This window comes from Mastomys coucha, unplaced genomic scaffold (assembly GCF_008632895.1).
Source record: "Mastomys coucha isolate ucsf_1 unplaced genomic scaffold, UCSF_Mcou_1 pScaffold7, whole genome shotgun sequence".
Classification (NCBI taxonomy): Eukaryota; Metazoa; Chordata; class Mammalia; order Rodentia; family Muridae; genus Mastomys; species Mastomys coucha.
In genome coordinates, this window is record NW_022196913.1 from 42,720,922 (window position 1) to 42,746,448 (window position 25,527).

Below are 25,527 nucleotides of genomic sequence, written 5' to 3' on the forward strand. Positions count from 1 at the left end.
AGGGGCCAGGGTTGACCGCTGAGCTCTACTGAACTCCGTTGCCAGGCAACAGAATGGAAAGTCGAGAGCGGCTAAATTGGGCTCTGCCACTAATGTTCTGTGGCAAACCCGGACAGAGTCACGTCCCCCTCCCCGCGAAGTTTTCTCTCATCTGTAAACAGAACAGAGAGGTGGGGTAAGGAAGACTGCGAGTCAGTGCTTCCGATCCTTGCTAGTTTTTACTCATAAATTTAGTATAGACCAGGGATATAGGAAGCACGTCCCTAGTGGGTAGACCTGGGGAAGTAGACACACCTAGAGTGGCTGCAGCTGCCCCTGGGTTTCTGTGGGCATTCTCTCCCCAGGGGGACTCATGCCTGTGCCCAGGCCTCAGATGCCAAAAGGCCTGTCAGAGCCGTCCATCTTTTTCAAGCTAGTAGTTACAAGGGTGATAACCCAGTGTTAAGAATCTAATTGAGTTCTTTGAGAGTGTATCTAGGATTCTTAGTTCCGCCGAGGTGGAGCCTGGCGTGAGGAAGAAAAAAGGAAATAAGAGTAGCAAGTTAGTGGAGCAGGCAAGTGTGGAGGCTGAGTGACCAGTATCCAAGCAGTGCTGAAATCCTCCTGGGAAGTTCATGAAACAGAATCTCACAGGGAGTGAAGGCTCAGGGCCTGCCAATTCGGCTACTTGCACCACCAGGGGATCTGATTGGACAAGAATTCTCACAGTGTATTGGAATCAAGGCTGAGCTACCTACCTCCAGGAAGCATTCTAAGAAAATTGTCTCTCATGCCACTCAGTGAAACGTGGTGATAATGGGGTGGGCAGGGCTTCAGAAGACCAGGACGGTTTTTATTCCAGCATGGGCTCATTCTTTGGATTTCCTAGGCCTCAGCCCTGGCTGACCTTAGTGTCACTTTGGGCCTATAAAGTACTAAGGTGCTGGGACTGGCCCTCCTCAGACCCAGAGATTGGCAGAATCCTGTGGGTGAACAAAGGCAGATTTTAATTTTTTAAAGTTCCTTAGATTTTCTTTTTTTTTAAAGTATGCTACCATGGTGAAGATGTCTGAAGGAAATCATCATTTATCATCTCTGGAAAAAAAACAAAAACAAAAACAAAACAAAGAAAAACAAAAAACAAAACAAACAAAACAAACAAACAAACAAAACCCCAAAGGCTTCTGAATGCTGTGGCACATTAGAACAATCTGTGGGCTTTTAGGAATCCCGGGTGGCACTCCATTTCCAGTTCAGTCAGCATGTGGCGGTTTGGGTAGAGTTCAGAAACAGTTTTTTTTTTGTTGTTTTTTTTTAAAGTGCTGCCCCAATGATTCTAGGGTGCAGAAACCATTGTTTTTGATTGTAATTGAAATGTAAAGATCTGTTTTTTTGGCAGATGTGTGTGTGTGTGTGTGGTGACTTTCATATTCCTTTCTTTCCTTGCTTTTCTGACCTTCTGTGGTCTACAAGTGCACACAGCCTCTGAGTCACACTGTTTGAAGGTGGTTGCCAACACATTTTGTTATGGCTATGTAGTTTAGCATCATATCTCCCTAGTTTTTTAACTCTCCTCCCTCTATCCTCTCTCTCTCCTCCTCTCCCTCCCTTCCCCCTCTTTCCCTCTACACTTCCTTTTCTCTCCCTTCAACCTGTTCCTCCCTCCACCCTCCTTCTCTCCCTCCACCCTCCTCCTTTCTCCCCCTCCACCCTTCCTCTCTCCATCCTTCCTTTCTCCCTGCCTCCTCCTTCCCTTCACCTTCCCTTTATCCACTCCACCCCTCCCTCTTCCTCTCCCTCCCTCTCCCATTATACTTTCCCCCTCCTTCTCCTTCCCTTTCCTTCTCTCTATCCTATCTTTCCTCTTTGGGACAGGCCTATGCTATGTAGCCCAAGATGCATCGGAGCTGGAAACCTTCCTGCCCCAAGTTCCAGAGTACTGGAATTACATATGCACGAGGTCATATCTGACTTTTATTTTTCACAAACGATTTTTAAAGATTGAAAGTTCCAAGGGAGCACACCAGTCGGACAAGTGGATTCCTAGATAGGCCGATATGGAACTGAATGATATGACTCTTTGTCCCAAGCCCTTTCTATCTCACCTCGGGGCTTCCTGCAGTTACCTTTTAATGTAGGTCCCATTCTAGACTCAGGTGAAAGGAGAAAACCTCTTCTAGGTAGATGGAGTTCAAGCAGCAGCCTTACAGCCTGCCACGAAAAGCTGTGGTGTTAGCTCAATCCCATGGAGCAGTGGGAAAGACTGATTTCACGAGAGGCTAGAATGTGATAAAATCTGACGATCATGGCTGTGAATGTAAGGGGCATTTACCTGTAGAAAAGGGGTCTGAAGCTTAGCAGTGTGGATGCTCTGAGAATGTTAGAATTCTGCAGATTTTTTCTTTGGTATCATTGTCATGTTGACTGATGTAGTAGTACCTGACAGATCCATTAAAGAACCTATAGAAAGATAAATCTTACCACCACTATGTTTGTATGACGTCCACTGTGCTGAGGTTACACATAAAAGGCATAAGGGAAAGCTACCCATCTCTGTAAACATGCCTCTTCCTTAGGACTAGAGGAAGAATTTGCTCATGAAATACATTTGAAACACCCTAGCTTTGTCAGCCAGCCTGACTTTCAGGAAGTATGAATCAACAGGATGAATCTCTCATAGCTCGAATGCTGGTCATTCGGTCCAGCTCATTGTTGTTGATATTGACTGCTTAAAATCCTGTCTTGGAAACAGGCTGAGACATGAAGGGCTGTCTGCTCTTGATGCAGTCAGCTGAGTGCCTGGGTGAGCTTGTGAATTTACATCCAATTAGGGTCACAGATGTCATTTGCTATTTGTTTTTTGTTGTTGTTGTTGTTGTTGTTGTTGCTGTTTTTTTTTTCTATTGCTCAAAATGTTTTGACAGTCTACTAAGCAAGCCTGCCAATTTGGTGACCTTGGAGTGATATTCTGATCTGTTCTTTAGGTGTTAGGTTGAAATTCTACCCTTCTACACACACCTTCTTACTCTACACCTCGTCCTCTTCTTTATCAGCTTGGCATCCTGGGGCTTTCCTTCCTTGGGCTGATCACATGGAATGTCTCTCCCTGCCTGTCTCTGTTTTTAAAAACGCTTACTCATTGTGCATATACTGTTTAGAATGTCAGGGCTGACATCACACGGATCCACCATGGTAGCCTAACAAAATGCCGAGCACACTGACCTTGCTTCAAAAAAGATCACATTAGTGAGACTATGAACACTATCCTCTATTTTAAATTCCCACTGATCTGCACATTCTGATTCTTTAGAAAAGATGATTCTTGATTTGTGTGTTTAGTGTAAAATTCCTGGAGATATTTAGGACCCTGGTTTGAGGCATTTCATGCAAATATTTTATTAATAGGCCTTTTATCTACATGTGTATTAATTTGTAATATCTTTACATTTGTGAGAGGAGAAACAGTGCCTCTTTAAATCTCTGCACTTCAGGCTTATCTTGAATTAAGAAGGTGTTGATCTCTAGATGCTAGGATTAAATGAGATAAAAGGCCCACATCATGCTCGGAAAAGGGAATCAGTAAGTGTTAGTACAAGGAACAAGTAACTTATTGTACTGAAAATATTGGCAATCTTCGCAACAGAGTCCCTCTTGGGAAACATAAATTAGAAGAAAAATGGAATACTCCCTGCTTGTATCTGTAACCAGAGACACTGTGCTGCCTCTCTCATAAACAGAGGATCAGTACTACAGCTTTTCATTAGGGCTACTTGTATTCATGGAGAATTTGTGGGTTTGTTTGTTTGTTTGTTTGGTAACAGAAAGCAAATTTGTTGCCTGTAAGCTATCCTCAGCAAAAGGGGATGGGAGAATTTGAAAGAGTGTGGTCTTTGGAAGAGGTAGATGTTTCCCCCCCAAGAGTTTTAAATGTGAAATTCAGTGGCTTTTCAACAAAGAAGCTGGACAAAGTGTTCTTCGGCTGAGATCAAAGGGCAAGCAGATACCATTGTTTCCATCTCAGATGCCACTTCCTCTGGTTGTCCTTCTAAGAATGGGTATAAATTCTTTTTTAAATGTGCTGAATCATGCTTAGTTCCTCTGTTTAAGCTTGCCTCTGATTAGCTTGGAGAAGGCTTTCCCTGGACTGTGGGAATCTCTGTGTTAAGTGAGGAAAAGGTGAGACTCAGCATTTTCTTTACAAGTCTTCGTGTCTTCAGAGTCCAGCTGCTTTACTAGTTGGATTTCATTTTCTAGGACTGGGAATAGAACTCAGGACCCAAACCATGCTAAGCCCATACTGGGCTACAACCAGCCCCAAAGGGGTATGTTGCATATGAATATGGGTGAAAGCTTTGAACACTTGCTTATCAAGAATAGTGGAAGGAACTCTAATGATAACTGATCACAGTTTGTCTCACCCTGGACTTACTGAAGAAGCGGAGTTAGGAAAGTGGAGGGTGGATCCCATTTGCGTTAACTCTGCACAAATCAGTCCTGTGCTCCCTTCCCGGCCAAATCAGAAGAGGCGCTATTCTAGGGAATGCATATTTCATAACTTGATAGAAAGTTATTGAGGTTTTTTTTTTAATATTCATTTTGAACTCCCCATCCCCTGCTTTCTCTCTTTTCTGCTTCACCTTCATTGGCTTCCAGCAATGGAAAGAAAGTAGGCATTGTTTTAATGAGGTAATTTTGTTTCTGATTAGAAGCTGTCATGAGTATCTAGTTTAAAGTAGCAGAAATCAGAGCAGTGGAAATCAATACAGGAGGACGAGGATAGTAGTCAATTTACAAGGGCCCTGTGCATGTAAACAGCTGTTACCCATTAACTTACACACTAACGGTCCCACCCTCCAGAGCCTGCAGGATAGCCCAACCACGTGCCTGCAATCCAGCCCAGCTTCCCTAGTCTCCCTGCTGTCACCCAGGAGCTGAGGAGGGGAATGGCTGGGGTTGGTGTCTTCCTTTTGTGTCACTATCAAAGTACTGGTGTGTATGCTGTTGTCCCTGTTTCTCTCTTACCACAGCTGAGTTTATCTCATTCCTGCACACCATCCTGTCCTCAAACCCTCGGTTGCCACAGATACTCACCTGTGGCTCATCTCCTGGCCACATGGAATTCGGGAGTCAGAAAACAAATACAGCCTCACCTGGGATGAGAAAAAAGTAACAATTGTATGAAGAGGAGAGGGAAAACTAGCATTTTAGTGAAATTCAGTTACTAAGTAACTAGTGCTACCAAACTGTCCAGTGTCTGAGCATGTCAGAAATTCCCAGAGCCTAAGTTCCACCTGCCCATCCTTTACTATTAACAGTAGAAATTAACAATGTGTGTTAATTCCCCCATTGATTGATCTTGGTTTGAGAAACGATCTCACTATAGAACCCATTCTGTCCTCAAACACAGAATCCTGTCTCTGTTTCCTGATTACTAGGGTTACAAGCACTTGCCACTACACCTATATAATAATAATAGTAGTAATAAGAAATAATAATAATAATAATAATAATAAATATAATGATGACAGTTGATCACTGACATTTATAGATATTTAAATTAGTTACATGTTGTGAAGATGCTCTCTAAGATGTTTGTTTAATGTAACTATATATAGTCTCCTAGCGTCCTGTGACTAAACTTAGGATCCATAGCCTGGTTTGGAAAACATTTACAATGTGGTCTTTCTGAGGAAGCATACCTTGAAACAGACAGTCGGCTCTGAATTTATTGATTAATCTAGTGTGGGATTTATTGGTAGATTACTGTTAAACTAAGGAATTTTGAGCTGGGAAGGTTCTCACAGGCCATCTGGCCTCCCATGTTGAAAGTTTCATTTGTGAGATTTAGTCAGCACTACTTCTTCTTGTTCGGTGCTAGATGACATAGTTAAGGGGGAATCCTATGCCCAAGAAACCACTCTTAGTGGATTGGAACAGCAGGGCCGTGGGCAGAGAGACAAAATGATACAGAAACAGCAAAGCATCCTGAGACACTCCCAGCTAAGATGAGAGGGAGGCAGAGATGAAATCTGAATTTTTCTGTTTTTTTTTTTTTTTCCCATGACCAGTAACATTTTCCCCTGGAACTCTTTTTTTTTTTTTTAAAGAAAATGCTAAGTGTGTCTATAAATATGTCTTGTTTGGTATGCAGCAGGTCTGTTGCCCCCACAGAGAATTGTTTTCTCCCAGAAACTGAATTGAAAACCATGCTGCCCTGAGTGGCATTGTTCCACAGGGCGATCCTCTTCCTGCCCTTCCCAATTCTATTATTCACAGATCAGGCCCATAATGGAGATGGTATCTAAATGACATCAGGTAATTCCTTGATGGCTCCCCACAGCCTTGTTATCACACAATCCCAGATGACTGGGTTGAAGAATCTCCTTCAAATATTTTTTGCAGAGAGGGGCTCTTGGTTCTGAGAGGGAGCACGCCTTCCTGACTTTCAAGTTCCTGGGCATACGCCCTTGACAACGACCAGTGACCGGGTCGTACTAGATAGATATCATGGGACTGCCCTAGGCCTGAACTGTCTGTGCTCCCCAGTGCCGGCTTTATGGTCAGATTGTTTTCTCATCACGGGAGTGTAGTCTGGGAGGAGAGAGTGGACTGAGGGCAGGCAGTGACCGAGCCCCTTGAGGACCCACTGGGACTTGACATTTGCTATCCACCGTGGTCCTGATATCACTCCTGCCATTTTACCCTTTCACCTTGCCCAGAATGTGACTTCTAGCCCCAAACATCTGCGCCTGTTGATTGTTGTTCCTGTGTTTACAGCCTTGTTGGTTTCCTGTTCATGAACGTGGGCTGGGAAAAATATTCCAACTTGAGTCTCCGAAGAGGAGGAGCTTAGCTCTGTCATTGGTGCAAACTGTCTGTACGGATGAGGCCGGACGGGAGTTGGAGGGGGGATTTATAAATTGGCTTTGCTTACTCTCCAAGATTAGTTATTTTCCCTCCCTTTTGAAAAAGTCTGTGAATTGCATTTAACTTATCCAAAGGCTGACTTTTTTTTCCAGCTACAAAAATGACAATTTTTTACTTGGCTTAATTTTTCTTCCAGATTTTATTTGTACTTGCCCATATCAGAGTATGTTAACAACAGAGGCAGTGTGCTAAAAAAGAATGTGTGTGTGTGTGTGTGTGTGTGTGTGAGAGAGAGAGAGAGAGAGAGAGAGAGAGAGAGAGAAAGAGAGAGAGAGAAAGAGAGAGAAAGAAAGAGAATGTATGAATGTTTATTTATAGAAATTTTAGTTTCAATAACAAAATTGAGCAGAAAGGTCCAGAAATTTCCTATGCATCCCTTACCCCACCACAAGCACACATCTTCCCATGAACACCCCTCATCAGTAGGGGTCCACCTGCTATCATAGAGAAGACACAGCATTGCTAGGCAGCACCCAAAGCTTCCATTTGGGTTCGTTCCTGTGCTGTACCTCCTGTGAGTTTGGACAGATGTATAACGTGTAGCTACATCAGAATAGCTCATTGCCCTCTATGGAAAAGCCGTCTCATTAAATGGGGAAGAAAACGCCATGGATATATACACAATCAAAATATGCAGTTTGGGAGAAAGAAGAGTAAAACACTGTCGTTGAGCACTACTTTGTCTTCTTAGTTCCATCTTGGTTTTGTATAAAAACTCTCGATTGTGTATGACAACGTGGGTCTCGTAGTGTTTTAACATGTTGTCAACAAACCTATCAGAAATCTTTTCTTCCCCTTTTTAAGGTCTAGGAGCTATTTTTCCCCCTTCTGCATACTTGCACTGAGGTGTCTGTCACCATAGTACCTAGACAATCCCTCAGGCAGAGAGAGACGTGAGTGATTAAATTTCTCCCTGGCTTGTACTCTGTTTGATCCATGCTCGGCAGGATTTGAAGGAGTGAAATAGAGTCCTGAAGAATGAGCAAGAATTATTGGAATTTGATGCTTGTAAACTATTGAAATCAGGGCTGGTTAGGGGAGGAGGGAAATAGTTTTTCTTCTTTTCTGAAAATTTATATTAAATCAGTGTGAATTTGGGATTGAGAAACTTCTCCCCCCCCACCCCCCCAAAAAAATACTGGATCTAGAGGGGAGATCACAGCCTACCTTAGGAGAAACTACTTAAGACTGTAGTAAATCTAATTAATTGAGACTCCATCAATCCTGAGGGCTTTGTAAATAAAACATTGAGTAGGTATTTTTTTTTCCTCCAAGGAGGGGCTTTCCAGATTACTGTGACTAAGGAGCATGGGAAGCCTAAGGCGTGGCACTGAATTCACAGTAGTTTGTTGGAGGTTTGTCAGGAGTTTGAGTATTCTTTCATGAGTACTCATTATAGGCAGGGATATTTTCTCATGAAATTATGGCCAAATTACCCACCCGATTTCCCATTTTACCTCCCACCTGCATAGAGGAGACCTCCCAAATTAAGGAAGTGCTTGGGGGCCATGGCTGTGTAGTTAGATTCTAAGAATTCACCTGTAGTCCCCTAACATATGACTTGGGGTGTGTCCTGGGTGATAGGGTAGATACTTAATTGGACAAAAAGATTGTGGGGGGAATTGTAAAAAGTTGGTGGGGTACCTTTTGACCTCTTAACTATATTATCTGCTTAATGGAAGTTACTTGTTTCTATTATTACATAAAGACGTGAATCATTGGTGTAAATGTGATAACATTATGGCTGGGATACAGGGGATATGCAGTGGAATTTAGTTTCTTTGTCTTTCTCTCTCTCGTACTTTTTATTTTTGTACAGTGTTTCATGTTACATAGGCTGACATTGAATTTGATAAGTACCTGAGGATGATCTTGGGCTCCCAACCTTGCTGCCTCAGTCTCCAGAGTTGTTAGAGTTACAGCTGTGTCCCACCATGCCCAACTCCCTCCTCTTCTTTCTCTCCATCAATAGAGAGCGCTAGCAACTTCATTGTGTTTATTCTCACTGCCATGCACGCCCTTCCACCTATAGTCTTGGTGCATTTGCCATCAACCCAATAGAGCGGTAACACACATTTCTATAGAGCTTTGCAAGTCACTGCAGACTATTACAGTTAAAGTCGTTGGTTTCTTGATGGAGCGAAGGTACTGCAGTCCTGTTCTTACAGATTAGAAGAGCCCTTGGTTAAGAGTTGGGAGCTTGAATTCTAGGCTTTATAGTATTCTTTTTTTTCTATCTCGTTCAAGCCACTTAACCAAATGTCTATGGTTCTTTCCTTGCCTGTATAATTTGAATACTGGGCCAGATCAGCATTTTCCAAAGAAGTTATTTCATGGGACACCCCTTTTCCAAAACTGTCTGTGCAGAAAGGATCGTGGAGGTAATTAATGTTCCTCCTTCTGAGATTCGTGTATCTGAGATCTGAGATCAGGGTTTTGAAGCTGTGATGAGGCTAAGAGGGGATCAGCTTATTTCCTGAGCCTGCCTTTCTTACATAACCCCTTTTCGATGGAAGCTCCCCCGTGTCAAGCCTGGGCTACGCTCTGCCATGCCCGTTCCTGCTCCTTCCTAGTTGTTATGGTAGAGGAAGGCAGGGACCCCCAAAATCTCCATTTCCAGGGGCCCATGCCCTTTTGGGCCTTCAGTGCTGAGCAGGCTACCTTGTCCCACTTTGCATAGGTGACTTGTGGGCTTGCTTTCTCCCTCCTAGAGGAAGTGGCTTCCCACTGTTGCTTGTCTGTTCGGTGCCACTCCTTGGCCTGTTATGCTTCTGAGCTTCCTACTCCTGGACCAACGCCCCCCCCACCCTTCAATCCCCATCTTACAGTTTATCGCTGTGAAGAGACACCATGACCATAGCAACTCTTATAAAGGAAAACATTTCATTGGGGCCGGCTTACAGGTTCAGAGGTTTAATCCATCATTGCCATAGCAGGCAGACATAGTGCTGGAGAAGGAGCTGAGAGTTCTGCATCCAGATGGGCAGGCAGCAGGAAGTGACTAAGACACACTACCTCCAACAAGGCCACACCACCTCCAACAAGGCCACACCTCTTAATAGTGCCCCTCCTTGTGGGCCTTTGGGGGCCACTTTCTTTCAAACTGCTATAGTTCCCCTTGATGGAAACTGGAAACATTTGCTTCCCCTGGTTGGCCTGCTGGTCAGTTTTCCATTGTTGTAACAAACTACCTCAAACAACTTAATAGAAGTGTGTGTGTGTGTGTGTGTGTGTGTGTGTATTTGGCTTATATTTTCAGAGGTTTTGGTCTATGGTGATTTCACTATTGTTTTGGGGTCTGTCTAAAAAGGCCATTCTGCCAAGGAGGATATGGTAGAATAAAAGCCACTTACTGTCTGGTGTCAAGGTGGGAGGAGGGTGAGAGAGGGGAAGTGGGGGCTGAATTCAGGAAGGAATCCAGGGTTAAACTATACCCTTCTAAGATATACCTCAGTCCTTCCTCTAATTAATCTTCGTGTTTTACAGTTTGGACCACCTCCTAATAATTCATTCCATTGTGTACCCTTCAGTTGATTAATCCTTTGAGGTAGAGACATCCCTCAAATCCCTGTTGCTGAATATTGTAGCACCAAGGACTTCTCAACATAACCTTTGAGGGACAGTCCAGGTTGCAACTCTAACAACCTTGCGTTAGCCCATTTCTGTTACTGTGACAGATACCTGAGACAATAACTTTCCAGAGAGAACAGGTTTATCACCATTCTGAAGGGTCAAATCCATGATCCCTTGTCTCCCTTTCCTTTGGGTCTGTGGTGAGACAGCTCACTCTGATGGAAGCATGTGGCAGAGGAAAACTGCTGACCCTGTTGCCAGAAGTCAAACAAGAGAGGATAAGGAGGGTCCTACTAGCCCCTCTAATGTTCTTCTCCCACTGACCTAAAGCCTTCCAATCAGGCTCTTCCCTTAAAAGTTCTACCATCTTCCAACAGCTCTAAGCTGAAGGCTATACCTCTAAAACATAGGCTATTGGCAACATTTTAGTTCTAAGCTATTACACACACTAATGGCTTTTCTGAAAAAGAAAACCTGTGTGTGTGTGTGTGTGTGTGTGTGTGTGTCCGTGTGTGTGTGTTTGTGTCCGTGTGTGTGTGTTTGTGTGTAGTATGTTTATATGTATGTTGTACATGTGTTCATGTACAAGAGTGGGCTTGTGTATGCCAGGATTCATGTGTAGAGCTCATTCAGGCTATGGCAGACTATGTAGATTCTGAGAACTCTATTTTTCTCCCTATCAAAGGATCGACAGAATTGCAGGCATGCGCTAACAAATCTGGCTTTATACTGTCTTTGGGGGATCCCAACTGAGATCCTTGTACATGTACAGAGAGCCCTTCCCACTGACCCATCTCTTCAGCTCCCCAGTGGCTCTTCATGACCTGAAATACAGTTCAGAAATCCCAGACTAGCCTAGAACCCATCTTGTTCTAGGGTTGTCCCCTAATGTGTTCCCCTGAAATACTGCTCCCACCAAACAGCTCCACTGAGGTATAATCGACTTTAGCATAGAATGTGTTAGTGAAATTGTCACAAGATTCATAAAGAGTAATGTGCTTTGAGTTACTTCAAATAATTTTCTGCCCAAGGGCATGGAACGACCAATCCCAACACACGAGAAGTGACACTCAAAGCCCGGTTCTTCATCTGCACCATTTCATTTGCCTTTACCTAGAGGATGTTAGCTGTCCTTGTGCATGAAATGTGTGGAAGATGTTTGTGAGCTTTTTTTTTTTTAGATCAAAAAACTGTGGACTCGGGTTTGCATGGGACTGGGTTTGTGTGCGATCAAGCTGGCTCTTTGCGACTATGTTTGGCCTTAGTCTGATATTTCATTTTTTCTATTTATGTTTGAAAATAGTGATAAAAGTAGGCACATTACTTTATTTTTTTTAAATCTGAGAGCAAACATCTGGGGTACTTTGGGGTTGTTAGTGACCCTGTCAGCATCTTGTTTCTCAAGAGTCGAGTTTAAAAGATTGGATCCTGCTGGAAAACAGCACAAAGATGCTTCTATGGGTTTCTGTTTTAAATTCGGCAATTTAGGGAAGGCACAAGTCCAAAAACTTAAGAAAGCAGGCTCCAATCACCTCCCCACTTTCTCCACATGTTCACCCTTCTCCCAGGGTCTGGAAGTACAAGCAGCTACTCTTCCTTTGGGGTTTTGTGAGACAATATAAATATTGTATTTTGTTATGCTGTTTTGCTGTACAGAATAGCTAATGCTGCTTTTTATCCTATTATCTCAGGAAGGCTGAAGTTTAGACTTGATTAGCTGTGCATATGCAGAGGGAGGCAAGAATTTGGAAGGCTTGGGAGAAAATGATACTTAAAGCAACATTAACCAAACAGCATTCAGTCCCAGTATATGTGTGTGTGTGTGTGTGTGTGTGTGTGTGTGTGTGTGTGTGTGTGATGCATAGCACAGAGGTGCAGAGACCAAGGGTGGTTGATAAGTGTTCTGTATTGTTTTTACCATATTTATTTTTAGAGGTCAGTTTTTCTTTAACTTAAATTTTGAGGTGCTGAGGATCAAACCCAGGACCAAGAATGTGCCCGTCAAGGGCTCTACCACCAAGCTACATCCCTAATAGTAACAGGTGTTTTGTTTGTTTGGTTGGTTGGTTGTACACAGACTATATAAAGCCACAACAGTATGAACCCTTAAGAAATATCTTAGAAAATCAGTCAAAACCAGCTCAAAGGTTATAATCTAAAGAGTGTTCCATTTGTTAAATAATTTATTTAAAATTGCATTGAATCAGTTGGTGGTATAACCTGTAAAACCTCCGTGGCAAAGTGGGCAACTATAGTTACTCTGCCCAGCACAGGTGAACCTGGCCATGGAGTTTTTTTCTTTGGATGCAGACTTTTCTTTGGTCCTTCCTCAGATCATGGTAAATTGAATGTAAAGCCCAGTTCTGTTGTTCTTAGATGTTCCAATCCAGAAGCTCACAGGTGTGCAAAAGCTAAGTATTTCTGGAATTAAGTTAGCTTGTGGCCATCAGACATGGTTAAGTTGTTTTTTTTTTTTTTTTTCCGTTTTGTTTTGTTTTTATTCATGGTTGTGGCATAGCCTCAACCTTACTTGTTAAGCGGCTCTCACTGGAACTTGCCGTTTCCATTAGACTGGCTGGCCAGTGGGCTCTGGAGATCTGTGTCTCTTCCCCACACTCATAGTATTGGACATCTGAATTCAGGCTCTCATGTTTGGACAGCAATCACTTTGCCAACTGAGGCATCTTTGCAGCCCTGTGCCTTTTGGTCGTGGGGTGGGGGCAGAGTCTTGTTCTGTAGTTAGTGCTGGTCTTGATCTCATGATCCTTATCCCTTAGCCTCCCTGGTGTTGGGATTACAAACATGTGCCTGGGTCATGTATTCATTTTAGAAGTTACTTGACACCTTCCACTTGCTTGCCCTTCAGGGATACTGCATATCTCTTGCAACCTGGTTTCTGTCTTAGTTCCTTTGCTGAAGTTGCCTCATTGATGGCAACTAATGGCTGTCCTGAGTTCCAATCCCCTTTTCTATGAGACCTGATGACATTGGTGTCCTGCTTTCTAGCTTGCTACATCTTTGGCTATTTGTGAAACATAGCAGAGATTTAGAAGTTTGACATATGGCAGGAAAACTCTGCAAGGGAGGGAAAGGAGGGTAGAGGAAGGACATCCCTGGGTGTAGGAGTGAAGAGCAATGGCCACTGGGTCCTGAGATGGTCAGACATAGAGCTCTTGGATGACACACTGTAGAGGCCGTGGTAGCCAGTGTGTTCAGAAAACTGATGTCAGCAGCAGAGAGGCCTTCCTCTTTGCTTTAGCATGAACATAAGCCTATGATGAAGACGTTCCTTACCCTCCTCAACTGACCCATCTCTTCTGGGAATGACCCAAGCTACTTCTGTGTCACAATTATAGAGAATCATACTGCTTTGGTACAAGAATGGAATCGCTTCTGTTTAACAGATAGTAAGAACCATGTGGGTCTCCATTTTTGCAAAATTCATGGAAAGAAATGAAGTACTAGAAAAGCGACTATGAAAAGCCAAATGTGTACACCATCATCAAGCCTCGGTTCTGAATTATTAGGTCCCAGTCCTATAAGGTTATTAGTTAGATTGCCATTGACCTGTCTACGTTCTCTATTCAGATCTCATGGCAGGCCAGTAATGGAGGGTTAGGAATCATCACAGATTCGTCAAGGTGGAGGAGCTTCTTATATCTGCCCTTGAGCTGAGCTGTGGAGAGACTGCAGTTCCCACAGTTCCGAATCTCCCCACTGCTCAGCAAACTCTTGGTGATGGGAGCCAGTTGAGAACCACAGCTTTCAGGTTTAAGTTTAATCTGCCCTCACTTCAACATCTGAGTGGCTGCCAACTCTGCTGTTTCTGATTCTTAAATCTCTTTCTCCCATCATCTGCCCATCCTCTACCCATTGTTTCCCAAGTCCCCCAGATGAAGCCTTTATGATCCTTGGCCTGACTTCTGCCCTGGCCTCCCTGATGCTAATCCGCCCCTGCATCCCTGCCAGCTCAGCCTCTCTGTAGCACAGATGTGATCTGTCCCCCCTCCGCCCTGGCCCCCCACACCCCAGCACCTTCATTGGATCCTTATGGTCCACTGAAGGAAGCCAAAACCCTGGCTCCCCTGACTCCATCTGTTTCTCCTCCACTCACTGCTCTGTCTCTGCAAACACTCTCCCGTTCCCTCTCTCTGCTCTGCTCCGTGACATTACCCATTTATATGACACACTTTATCTGCCCTCCTGCTCTCTGTCCCACCTGGTTCTTTAAACCCAGCTCAGATACCACCTTAGCCTGGGGCATTTCTGAAGTCTGCACAATCCCAATGCTAAGATTCTTTGGGAGAACATCTGGGGCCAAAAGAAAGAGGATTTTCTTAATGTAGTGAACCACTGAATAATAGCATTGAGATTTGGATTCCTGTTTGTGGGTGAAGAGCTGGCAGGCTGGAGTTCTAGACTCTGCCACTCGTCGGTGACATGAACTAGTCCAATTCCTCTGATGGCCATCTTCTAAGTTTTGTTTGTTTGTGGTTGCTGGGGATCAATCCCAGAGCCTTGGACATACTGGAGAAGTGCTCTACCACTGAGCTAAACCCCCAGCCATTTTATCTTAAGTTCCACTCTTCTTTGGCATGTCTCTCTTCCCACATACTTAGCATGGTGGTAACTGAGTTGATACCTATGAGCACTGATGAGTAGGTTAGGCTCTCTAACAATGCAGTGGTAAACATTGCTGCCTTTGTCTTTTCTTTCTTCACAAATAAAGCCAAACGTTTTAATGGCAAAACTGTACGTTGAAAAGTGCTATCTATGTGCAGAGGGGAAGTGTGAGTTCGATTCTGTATACAGCAATTGCTATATTAAAAAAAAAAAAACCCAAAAGTAGCCGGGCAGTGGTGGTGCACGCCTTTAATCCCAGAACTTAGAAGGCAGAGGCAGGTGGATTTCTGAGTTCGAGGCCAGCCTGGTCTACAGAATGAGTTCCAGGACAGTCAGGGCTATACAGAGAAACCCTGTCTTGAAAAACAAAACAAAACAAAACAAAAGTTGCCTCTCTTCAAGAACTGTCTACATGGTTGAAAAAACAGTCTCCAGGAAGAAGTAACACTATTTTCCTCCCAACTGTTATCATTATGACTTTAGTTAAGTATTCATAGGAGTCAGAAGTTGCCAGCAAGTTTCTCTTTAAATTTCCTGCTTGTGCCGGGCAGAAAGTTCACAGGCAAGCAGGCGTAGCTCCCATAGGAGTAGATACAAATACTTATCTTGTCAGCCTCTGCTTTAGGCTCGCTTGGCTTGTGTTGTGAAGGTGTTAGACATTCTGTTTACGTAAGGGGTTGAGGGGTGACATACTGTCTATTGAAGCAGAGCAGCTTAGCTCTCTACCAGGCATCAGGGAACATTAAAAACAGATCAAAGCCTTGAGCAGGATTGAGATGCCCCTGCTGGGGGTGGGAAGGGTGGTCTCCTGGTTGGGTGCCTGAAACAGATGTGTATTATTGCCTCTGTGCTATTTCCAGACTGTTGGTGAAAGGAATCGGGCAGAATTCGAGCTCAGAGAAGCCAGTCCAGAGATGGAGCTTCAGCGAGTGCGAGTATGTCTGAATGGGTTGGAAAAATATGTCAAATGAGAGTAAGCCCAGGCAAGATGTGATGCTTCTCATTGTATAGGCTGTTATAAAGTGCTTAAAATTAACCAACTTTTCAGTACTTAAATAATCTCTAATGAAACAGGTAGGTCTTAGGAAGGAGACTTCTCCTTCTCCTCCTCCTCCTCCTCCTCCTCCTCCTCCTCCTCCTCCTCCTCCTCCTTCCACTTAGCCTTTCTCTCTTTCTACCAGAGTCTGTATGGTGTGAACACTCACATCTCTAGGACAGGTGTTAGCCTTAGGATGGAGAAAAGGAAGAGGCAGAGAGATGGAGCTGACATAGTAGTAAATCCAGATGCCTTCCACGGATTGATTTGGAAATGGAATGGAAGGAAGATATGAAAGCAATTCCATTCTCATGTTTGTAAGTCCTATCAGGTGATAATCTTGTCTATTTTGACTGGTTTTGGTGCCAGGCATGAACCCCAGGACTTTACCCAAGCTAAGTATATGTTCTGCCACTGAGCTTCACTCTCAGGCTATCCCAGGAATTTCATGCTTTTAGAATGTGTGATGCACAGAGGGAAGATTCTGGATGGTATGTGCTCCCTACATCTTCCCACCCCCAAAGCACTAGCTTTGTATGTTGGTTTTCATTTTTAATTCTTGCTCACACTTCACAACAAGTGCTGATGGATATGATGCTGTATCATTCACTGATTTCAAGGTTTACTTGTCTTGGCCTTTGACACATATGTGGCTTCTTTTTCTAGCTGGTATCTTATTAGAACCATTCGTCTTGTGTCTGCAGGATGCAATCTAGCCACGGGCCCCTTCAGTGTTGGATGTGGGGTGGTCCCTTCTAAAACAAAAGGATCGATCATCCCTTTGACCTTCTAACCCAGGCCTGGAGAAATAGACCAGTACTCCACCACGGTGCTCCACCCACAGCTGCTTCAGGCTAATTTAAATACTCGCTCATCAGCAAGGGTGCAAGGGCCTTCTCCTCTCCTTCAGTGGTATATTTTCATAGCACTTCAGGAGTTTCGGATCTGGCCCACAGAAAGTTGAACTCAGAATTGAAGCTTATCCTGAGGTACCACCTAATGCCACTAACCACACAGACTACCGGGATAGCTCTGTTGACACTACAAAAATAAAGTATGTCACCGGATCATTTCGCTGGGATGAGGAAGTTCTTTCCATGACTCTCGAAGGTCACCTCGAGGACATGCTTGTACCGACTGGACGGCAAATGTGTTTCACCAAACTCTTACCTAAGTGCTTTTTGTTTACAACTGTGTAATAAGTTCCTGGCTTCCTTCATAGTGACTCCTGCAAGTGTGGGGCTTCCACGGTATTTTTGGGAGGGACCAAATTCCACGTTGGGATGCACCTTTTAACTTTCCCAGCATTTATTTTGGTCATGAGAAGACTCAAGCCTATAGAAAGATTAGGGATGCTCTCTAGCCTGGCACTTAGGGTCATCTATCATCACCCGTGGCCACACCCATTCTGATCCATTCAGTCATGCCTTTATTCATGTCAACCCATCTTTTATTTCTTGAAACATTTAAAAATGAATTTTACAGACACTAGTATAGGGTCCTCACAGAACTGTTCCTTCTGTGTCATTAAGATTCAGTGCTTACATGGAATATGAGGGTTTTGTTTTGTTTTTCTGTTTCTTGTTTACCATTTGATGGATTTTGATGCATACGTACATCTGTGCAACCCATGCTCCTGTTAAGATGCATAGCACTACTATCCCTTAGAAGGTTCCTTGAGGTTGCTAGCAGTCTTGGATGTCTGCAGTCTATCCTTAATATCCTTATCCAAATGGATTAGACTGCGTTTTAACTACTTCTTTGATTTAATAGTTTCCTCGCCTAATATAAGTTTTTATAGAACCAGGAAAATGTCTTTCTTGGTTATCATATTCCCAAAGTCATCTCAAGTGAGATGGTACCAAGGGTCTGCTCATGATATTTCCTAGCTTTTAATTGACCTTAAGATCAGATTCCAAATACATTGCTACTCAGTCATCTCAGATCTACTCGTTGTCTACTTGATGGTTTAGGAGTCACTCAATTTAGGATTTTATCCCCCACCTCTCCCTTCTGAGGCTCCTTTCATTGCAGGGGTAGATTGTGTCTATCCTGTGATTCTTCCAGGCAATACTGTGGGTTTCCTGTTAGTGCTCCAGCTAGGGTCAACCTGGGAGCTTTACCTCAAAGTCACAGAATAGGGACAGGGAAAGCTATCCCACTTCCAAGTCCCAACCCTGGAACATGACAGCGTTTGGTCAGCCTCTGGAGCAGTGGACCCTTTGAGTCAAGATCCCTTTGGGAGTCAAGTGACCCTTTCACAGAGGTTGCCTAAGACCATCAGAAAACACAGATATTTACATTATGATTCACAACAGTAGCAAAATTACAGTAATAAAGTAGCAACAGAAATTTATGGTTGGGGGGGTCACTACAACATGAGGAACTGTATTAAACTGGTACTAATTTCTTTTACAGTTATGGTGGCTATAGTAGTGTACAAAAGGTCTCCTGGGATCCAGGATGGTTTGACGTCAAAGTTTTCTACCTTACACTGGTGTAAAAATCAGTTCATACTCTAGAGAAGTCATACCTAGGATGTTGAGTCTGGATTCTCACCCAAGCTGGCAGTGTGCTTTTAGCAGTGCCAGTGGCAATGGTGGGCCTGTGCTCCTCAGGGATGACAACCTACAACTCTGTTTTTTTGTTTTTGTTTTTGTTTTTTCAAGACAGGGTTTCTCTGTATAGTCCTGGCTGTCCTGGAACTCACTCTGTAGATCAGGCTGGCCTCAAACTCAGAAATCCGCCTGCCTCTGCCTCCCAAGTGCTGGGATTAAAGGTGTATGCTGCCGCCACCACCACCCGGCCAACCTACAACTCTGTAGTGTGCTGTGGTGCTCAGCTGAGTTGGGAGGCGGCATGCATTCAGTGCACTTTCAGCTTAGGATTCTTAAACCTAAGACGTATTTACCAAGTTGTGTACATATCAACCATCATAAGTCAGTGATAGCCATACTTAGAGAAGGATGGCAAGTACCAACGAGGAAGACAGTACATAGACCCTGCCATCATAAAGCTTATACTCCAAAAGATATAGCAACAGTGTTTCCCTAGCCAAATGGGACCACAGTTCTAGTATGAAGTGAGTATTTCTCAAGTTCATGGAGTGGCTTCTGAATTGTTTATGATAGTTTTATTCTGGTTGTACCAATATTATTGGGTTGGCCTTAGCTATCGTAGGAAGGGATCAAGTTGAGGATGCAAAATCACTGGCTTGAGAGAGGGCAGCAGATATATTGAACTGACTCTGACCTCAGAGACACATGTTGGTGTTTTTATTGAGGTAAGGCTGGAATGTCCCAGGAGCATCCAGAGGGTGTGGTTATTTAATGGACAAGGTGGGAAGGCACATGACATTCAGGCTGAGTGTGGGAAGAAAGGATGGATTTCTGCTGGAAGATGAGGGCCTGGGAGGAAGGCTGCCTCAGGAATACACCAGGGACCATGGCAGTAGTGATTTGGGAATGGCAAGCCATCTCAGGGGCCTGGTTTCCAGGGTGAGCTGTTACAGAGGCAGGTGGGGGAAAGACTACAAAGGCAAGCTGAGACAAGTTGGATAATGTGCAAGCAAGCCTGAGCATTCTAGATTCTATTCTTTCTGTAGGCGGGGAGAAACTATGACCCCTTCAGTAAGACTGTGAACTGATGGGGATGTGAAGGTAGAAGATGTTTCTGGAAGGAAAATGAGGGAAGCCAGGAACTGAAGACACTAGCTAGAACATTATTTTTTTTTCAGTTGTCTAGATTGCTTCCTCGCTCCACCCCCAGTTTAAAACTTTATTTGCAATGTTTGACTGTGTCCTTTTGAAAATTTAAAATAGTTTGCATCTTTTTTTTTTTACTTTCCTGTAACTACATTTAGAATGTTTTAATCAAGTAGGCAAAATTAGGTGATGAATTTGTGACTAACACCCAGGAGATTGGAACCTGTGGAAAAAGTTGTCATTACAGTAAGTAATATCTGGTGACTTCTGATTTAAATAGACTTGTCTTCCTGGTACTGTCCCCTTTGTTTCTCCTTACTATTAAAAAGACCCACTTGGGAGCTGGTTGCTTAGAATTGGCATCTGTGGTTAAGGTGTAGAGAATATTCTCATCATGAAGCTAATTGGCCCACAAGGAGACTTCAGTGTGCTAGGACTCTTTCACAGGCTGCTAATTGGCTGAACTGAAATTCAGCCTCATTTTCTGTCTGGCTTGCCCCCAACTCTGTTGCCCAGCCCACACCTGCCTGAGGTATGGTGGAAGCCAGGTACTGTCTCCAAGGGCTGGGGGATCCACCAGTGCCAATTGAAGCAAGGCAATGTGAAATGACAACTGAGAACATTCATTTGTACCTCCCCAATTAATCACAGCCATGCACATGTACTCCTCTGCAGGTTTGTTTACAGGGTGCAGTTCCCCAAAACTTCATTACTTGGGCATACAAAAATGAGGACAACCACATATGTAGGACAGAAATGGTGTAGAGGAATCTAGATATTTACGTTAGACATTGTATTGCTGTGAGAAATACCTGAGAGAATCGATGTATGGGGAGGAGAGATTTATTTTAGCTTATGGTCAGTCTTAGAAGCTTCATTCAGTGGTTCCCTGGGCTCACTGGTTTGGCTCTGAGATAAGGCATGTCCCGGCAGCTGAAGCAGGTGGCGGAGACTGCTCACTTCATGGCCACAAGGAAACAGAAGGAGGAAAAACAGGAAGGGGCTGGTGGCAAGATAAGGCTTTCCAGGGGTACACTTCCAGTGAGCTACTTCCTCCAAGTAGGCCTTACTTCCTGCTTTGTCCTTCTTTCCAATGATGCAGTCGCGTGACTCCACAAAAAGATAATGCATTACTAAACTCAAAGCTCTCCTGGTCCCATCACTTTGCAAAGCCTTGGCTCTGAACCCTGCTGCTTTGGGAACCAAACCTTCAACATTTGTGCCTCTTAGCAGGGTACTTTATATCCTAACAGCTGAGGTGGATTTTGATCTCTTGATCTTTGTCACTGGTGTCAATATCTGTGACTATCTGTGACTGTGTTACTGTTACATGGCAAAGCAAATTAGGATTACTGAAGAGCTGACTTCCAAATGGGGATGTTTTCCTGAACTATCCCTTCACAGGGCCCTTCCAAACAGAGGAGAAAGTCAGAAGAGTCAGGTTCTATGGAAGAAGAGACAAGACAGGCAGGGGCTATGAACCGAACACTATGATCTCAAGAAGCTGGGGACAGCCTTGAGCTGACAGCTAGCAAAGATGGGGGTCACAGTTTTGTAGTCACGAGGGGGCTCAATTCTCCTTGCAGGATAAATGAGCAGGGAAACAGATCCTCCCCACCCCGCAGCACCCCGGAGGGGACGGAGTACAGAGGTGTCTGACATCTTGACTTCAGCCCAGTAGACCTGTTGGGCTTTTCTCTTACAGAAGCGGGAGAGGATAAAATTGTGTCACCATGAGTTGCTGGGTTTGTGAAGACAGCAATGAAAATGGATAGTGGTGTCATCCGGACAGAGTATGTTCTTGTGGCATTGCTTCATTCGAGTAGTCTAAGCTGGTAGGTGTTTCTGGAAGGACTGCAGTTGTTGGGGTGAAGGTCCTTGAATTAGCCTGTTCACTGGGCTTTGAATAAGCTGCCGTCACCTGAGACTGCCTACTATCAGCCATGGCCAACGCCGCCATGTTTTCAACGTCAGCATTGGTTGTGAGCTCATTGGTAGCTTCTCCTTTGATCTGTGTGCCAAGTTTCAAAGACAGCAAAAACCTTTGGATCCTCAAGACTGGAGAATATGAGTTGGTTGCCAGGGATCCTGCTTTTGCAGAAACATTCCAGGATGAGTGTGCCCTGGTGGTGACTTCATGTGCTGCAATGGCGCGAAACAGTATAACATTCGATGCTGAGGACGTCATTCTGTAAAACACATGGCAGATGCTGAAGAGATGAACTCTAAAGTCTCAAGTTTTCATCTGCATCAATACTCAGTGGGGTGGATGAGCATGTGATCATTGGGACAATGGAGGAGAGTGTGTGTATGGTGAACACTGTCTAGTGCTGAGAATCAGCAAGGTCAGCGTTGCCAACTGGGAAGTGCTAATAGATCTGACTCCCATTTTATCTCTTTCTCTCTGCATACTCTACTCGATGTTTGGGTTAAGTTCCTAGTTAGCACACAAAGACATGATCTCACATCTCACTGTGACAGTGGAATCCAGGCATCATTTACTTTGTGATTTTCTGCCCCTCCTCCACACTGTCCTCTGCAATTCCTCTGTGTCTTTTTTTTTTTTTTTTTTTAAATAATCAGGCCATCTATTCCTTCCATTGCACTGGAGAGCACGGCTCCGCCCCACTTGCTTTCCTTCGTTCTTGCTGTGGTCCTTTTGATTCCTGACTTCGAAGTCTAGCTACAATTGTCAAACTAAGTTGATGACAATGAAATTAAAACTAAATAATAGCAAGAATGTGAACTTAGCTATTAAGGTGGTGTGGCTTTTAAGGCAAGTTGCCCCTCTGGGCTTCCATTTATCACCCATAAAATGGGAAGTGCATGTAGTCGTCAAGGCAGCTGTCAAGGTTGATTGAAATACTGAATAGAGTCAGAGATGGTGGTGCATGCCTGTTGTCACAGCACTTACAAGGCTGAGGCAGATGGATCTTGAGTTCAAGGTTAGCCTGGTCTACATAGTTAGATCCTGCCTCAACCCCATCACTTCCTAAGAGGAAAGAGAAAGATATTCCATGTAAGGCAGTTATCAGAGCACATAGTGCATTTCAAGCATTCAGTAGTTATAAAGTATTATTACACTTGTTTGCAATAAGCAGCCACATAAAACAAAGCCTTCATGCTTCTTGCTGGTTAAATCATTTAGCACATTGTCATCTTATGCTGAGTGCAGGGAAGCATCCAACAGAAAACTGGAAAACCTCAAGTGGTTCCTGTTTGTCTTAAAGTTCTTCTGGAAGACTTACACATTTTGTAATTTCTGGAATGTGGACAGATAATGAAAAACACTTATAAGTTCAAGGGCTATGTTAGTGTCCCATAAAATAGAGCAGAATGTTTGGGCTGCGCTAGCTGTGGGTACCATGTAGACCCTGTGAGTTAGGTCAGAGCCTACAGCAGGCTTAAGCTCGGATTGGAGATGTTTGCTATTATTGAACTAATCTAACATAGAACCACCAAGATTCACTGCTAATGCCTGAATAGTGATCATTCACTGAGAACCATTCCAGTGACCTGGAAGTTTAGCATTCCACACTTCCACGATTCCACAGTCCCACGGCTTTCTTGCATCTCACAGTCTAAGACTAGAGTGCTGCTCTGTTTTGAAGGCGCCTCTATCCTGAAGTCAGTTGAAGAGGAATTTAAAAGTCCTGAGACTCTTGTGTTCTTGAATATTCTTTTAGACAATCAGCAATCTTAGAAATACCGAGAAACCTCTACTATTGCCAATCCCTTGGCCAAGACACATGGGATAGAAAGAGCTTTGGACATTTGAATTTTGGGGGCACTATTTCCATAAGCATAACGAGGTAGGCTGAGTATATGCCCAAGTTTAAAGACAAAATTCATTAGTGTGTTTCATATATACCTATACCCATATACTGAAGGTTACTTACTCAACATTTTATTTATTTCTCTTTCTCTTTAAAAAGCAGGGCCTTGCTATATAGCCAAACTGGCCTCAAACTCCTAATCCCCCTGACTCAGCCTTCCTCATACGTAGTTGCAGTATTTGAAATGATTTGTGTGTGGGAAGCAGATTCACATGATATACAGTTTCCCTCTTGTGGCCTCATTTCCTGCCTACAGGTTTCCAATTATCAGTCTTGCTGTGCAGTTCAGTGGTAGTGAACTTTCTAGCACACTTCGGCTTTGGATTTAACTTCCAGTCTTCCCCACCCCCCCACACACAGAGTCTCTCTCTCTCTCTCTCTCTCTCTCTCTCTCTCTCTCTCTGGTGGGGGCAGTTCAGAAGAGACATTGGATTTTCAGAGTATGAATGCTCATCCTGAGCCACATTTGTACTCTCCCATTGACACATTTGTGAATGATTTCATTATGAGGGTCTAGAACTTTCTGTTGCTGTTCATTATCTACTGCACACTTCACCTGTGAAAAGCAACCACTAAGGACCCACTGAATCTCCACCTCTGTTGGAGTGATACAATTACATTTCTTAAGATTATTTAGTAGGGCCTGGTATGCTTTTATTAATGACAAATATAATCTGACAATTTCTAGGATACAAGGGACAAAATAGATAATTGTTTTATTAGTAACGATACACTGGGATTTTTTCTTTATTTTTGACACTCTCATATACATATGTAATATGTACATATATATACACACATATATGCATATAGACAATGAAATAGGATCATGTCTACCCTGTATTATGAGTTCACAGCACCTGTGATCAAGCCAGACAAAATCCCTGCATAGACAGGGTAGCTAATCTGCAGCGATGTGTGCTCTTTGGAACTCAAAGCTCAGGAGTTTTTCCTAACCAGCTTTTGTTTACCCTAGTGAAGGATGGCACCCTTGCTGGATGACATACTTCTACAGGGTATAAAAACCTCTGTTTATCGTCTGACATGCATCTGTCTACTTGTTGATTTTGCCAACTTGACTAGATTAAGGCATGCCTAGGGCATTCCTGAGGCCTCAGAGTACACATGTCCTTGAGGATGTTTCCAGAGTTGTGTCTCAGGAATGCCCTTGGAGAGGAAGGTCCACCCTGAATGTGGGTAGCATTGCCTCATGGACTAGGGTCCCAGATGGAGGGAAATGAATGGGGAAAACAGAGCAAAACACCAGTGGTCCCTTATCCTTCACCTGGATGTGGATGCACATGACCAGCTGCCTCATGCTCTCACATCTGTTTCTGCCTTGCTATGGTAGACTCTGCCCCTTCAAAATGAGCTAGAATAATCCTTCTCTTAAGTTACTTCTTGTAGGTATTTGACTATAGCAGTAAAAAAAAAAAAAAAAAAAAAAATTAGTGTACCTGACTTAACCACATCTTATTTTCTCATCCTCTTCCCTGTTTGGTCTTGTTTCTACATCAGCTTGATGTTTGTGTTCATTTCTTTTCTCATTGCTGCAATTTTACAATAAATAGTCTCTCTGCATTTCCTAGAGAAAAACTCCAGAGAACATAATTATTTGCAATACTCCTGGCATTCATAATATATAAAAGAGGAAAGAGTTATTTTGGCTCAGTGTTGGGGGGGTCAGTTCCAGTCAGTGAGTGTTTGCTTTGGTTGTAAGGAGGCAGCATGTTCATCTCATGGCTACCTGGAAGCTGAAAAGCGAGGGGAAGGGGCCCAGTACACATCATAAGGACACCCCATCTATGGAACACATCATAAGGACACACCCCATCTATGGAACACATCA

The 25,527-nt window shown here is 43.6% G+C and overlaps 1 protein-coding gene across 1 annotated transcript in view; it reads left to right on the plus strand.

Moving 5' to 3' along the window:
- The window catches only part of Bmp6 (bone morphogenetic protein 6), a 157,812-nt gene that overhangs the window by 2,242 nt on the left and 130,043 nt on the right, over nucleotides 1-25,527 (plus strand). The gene's annotated exons all lie outside the window — the stretch shown is intronic.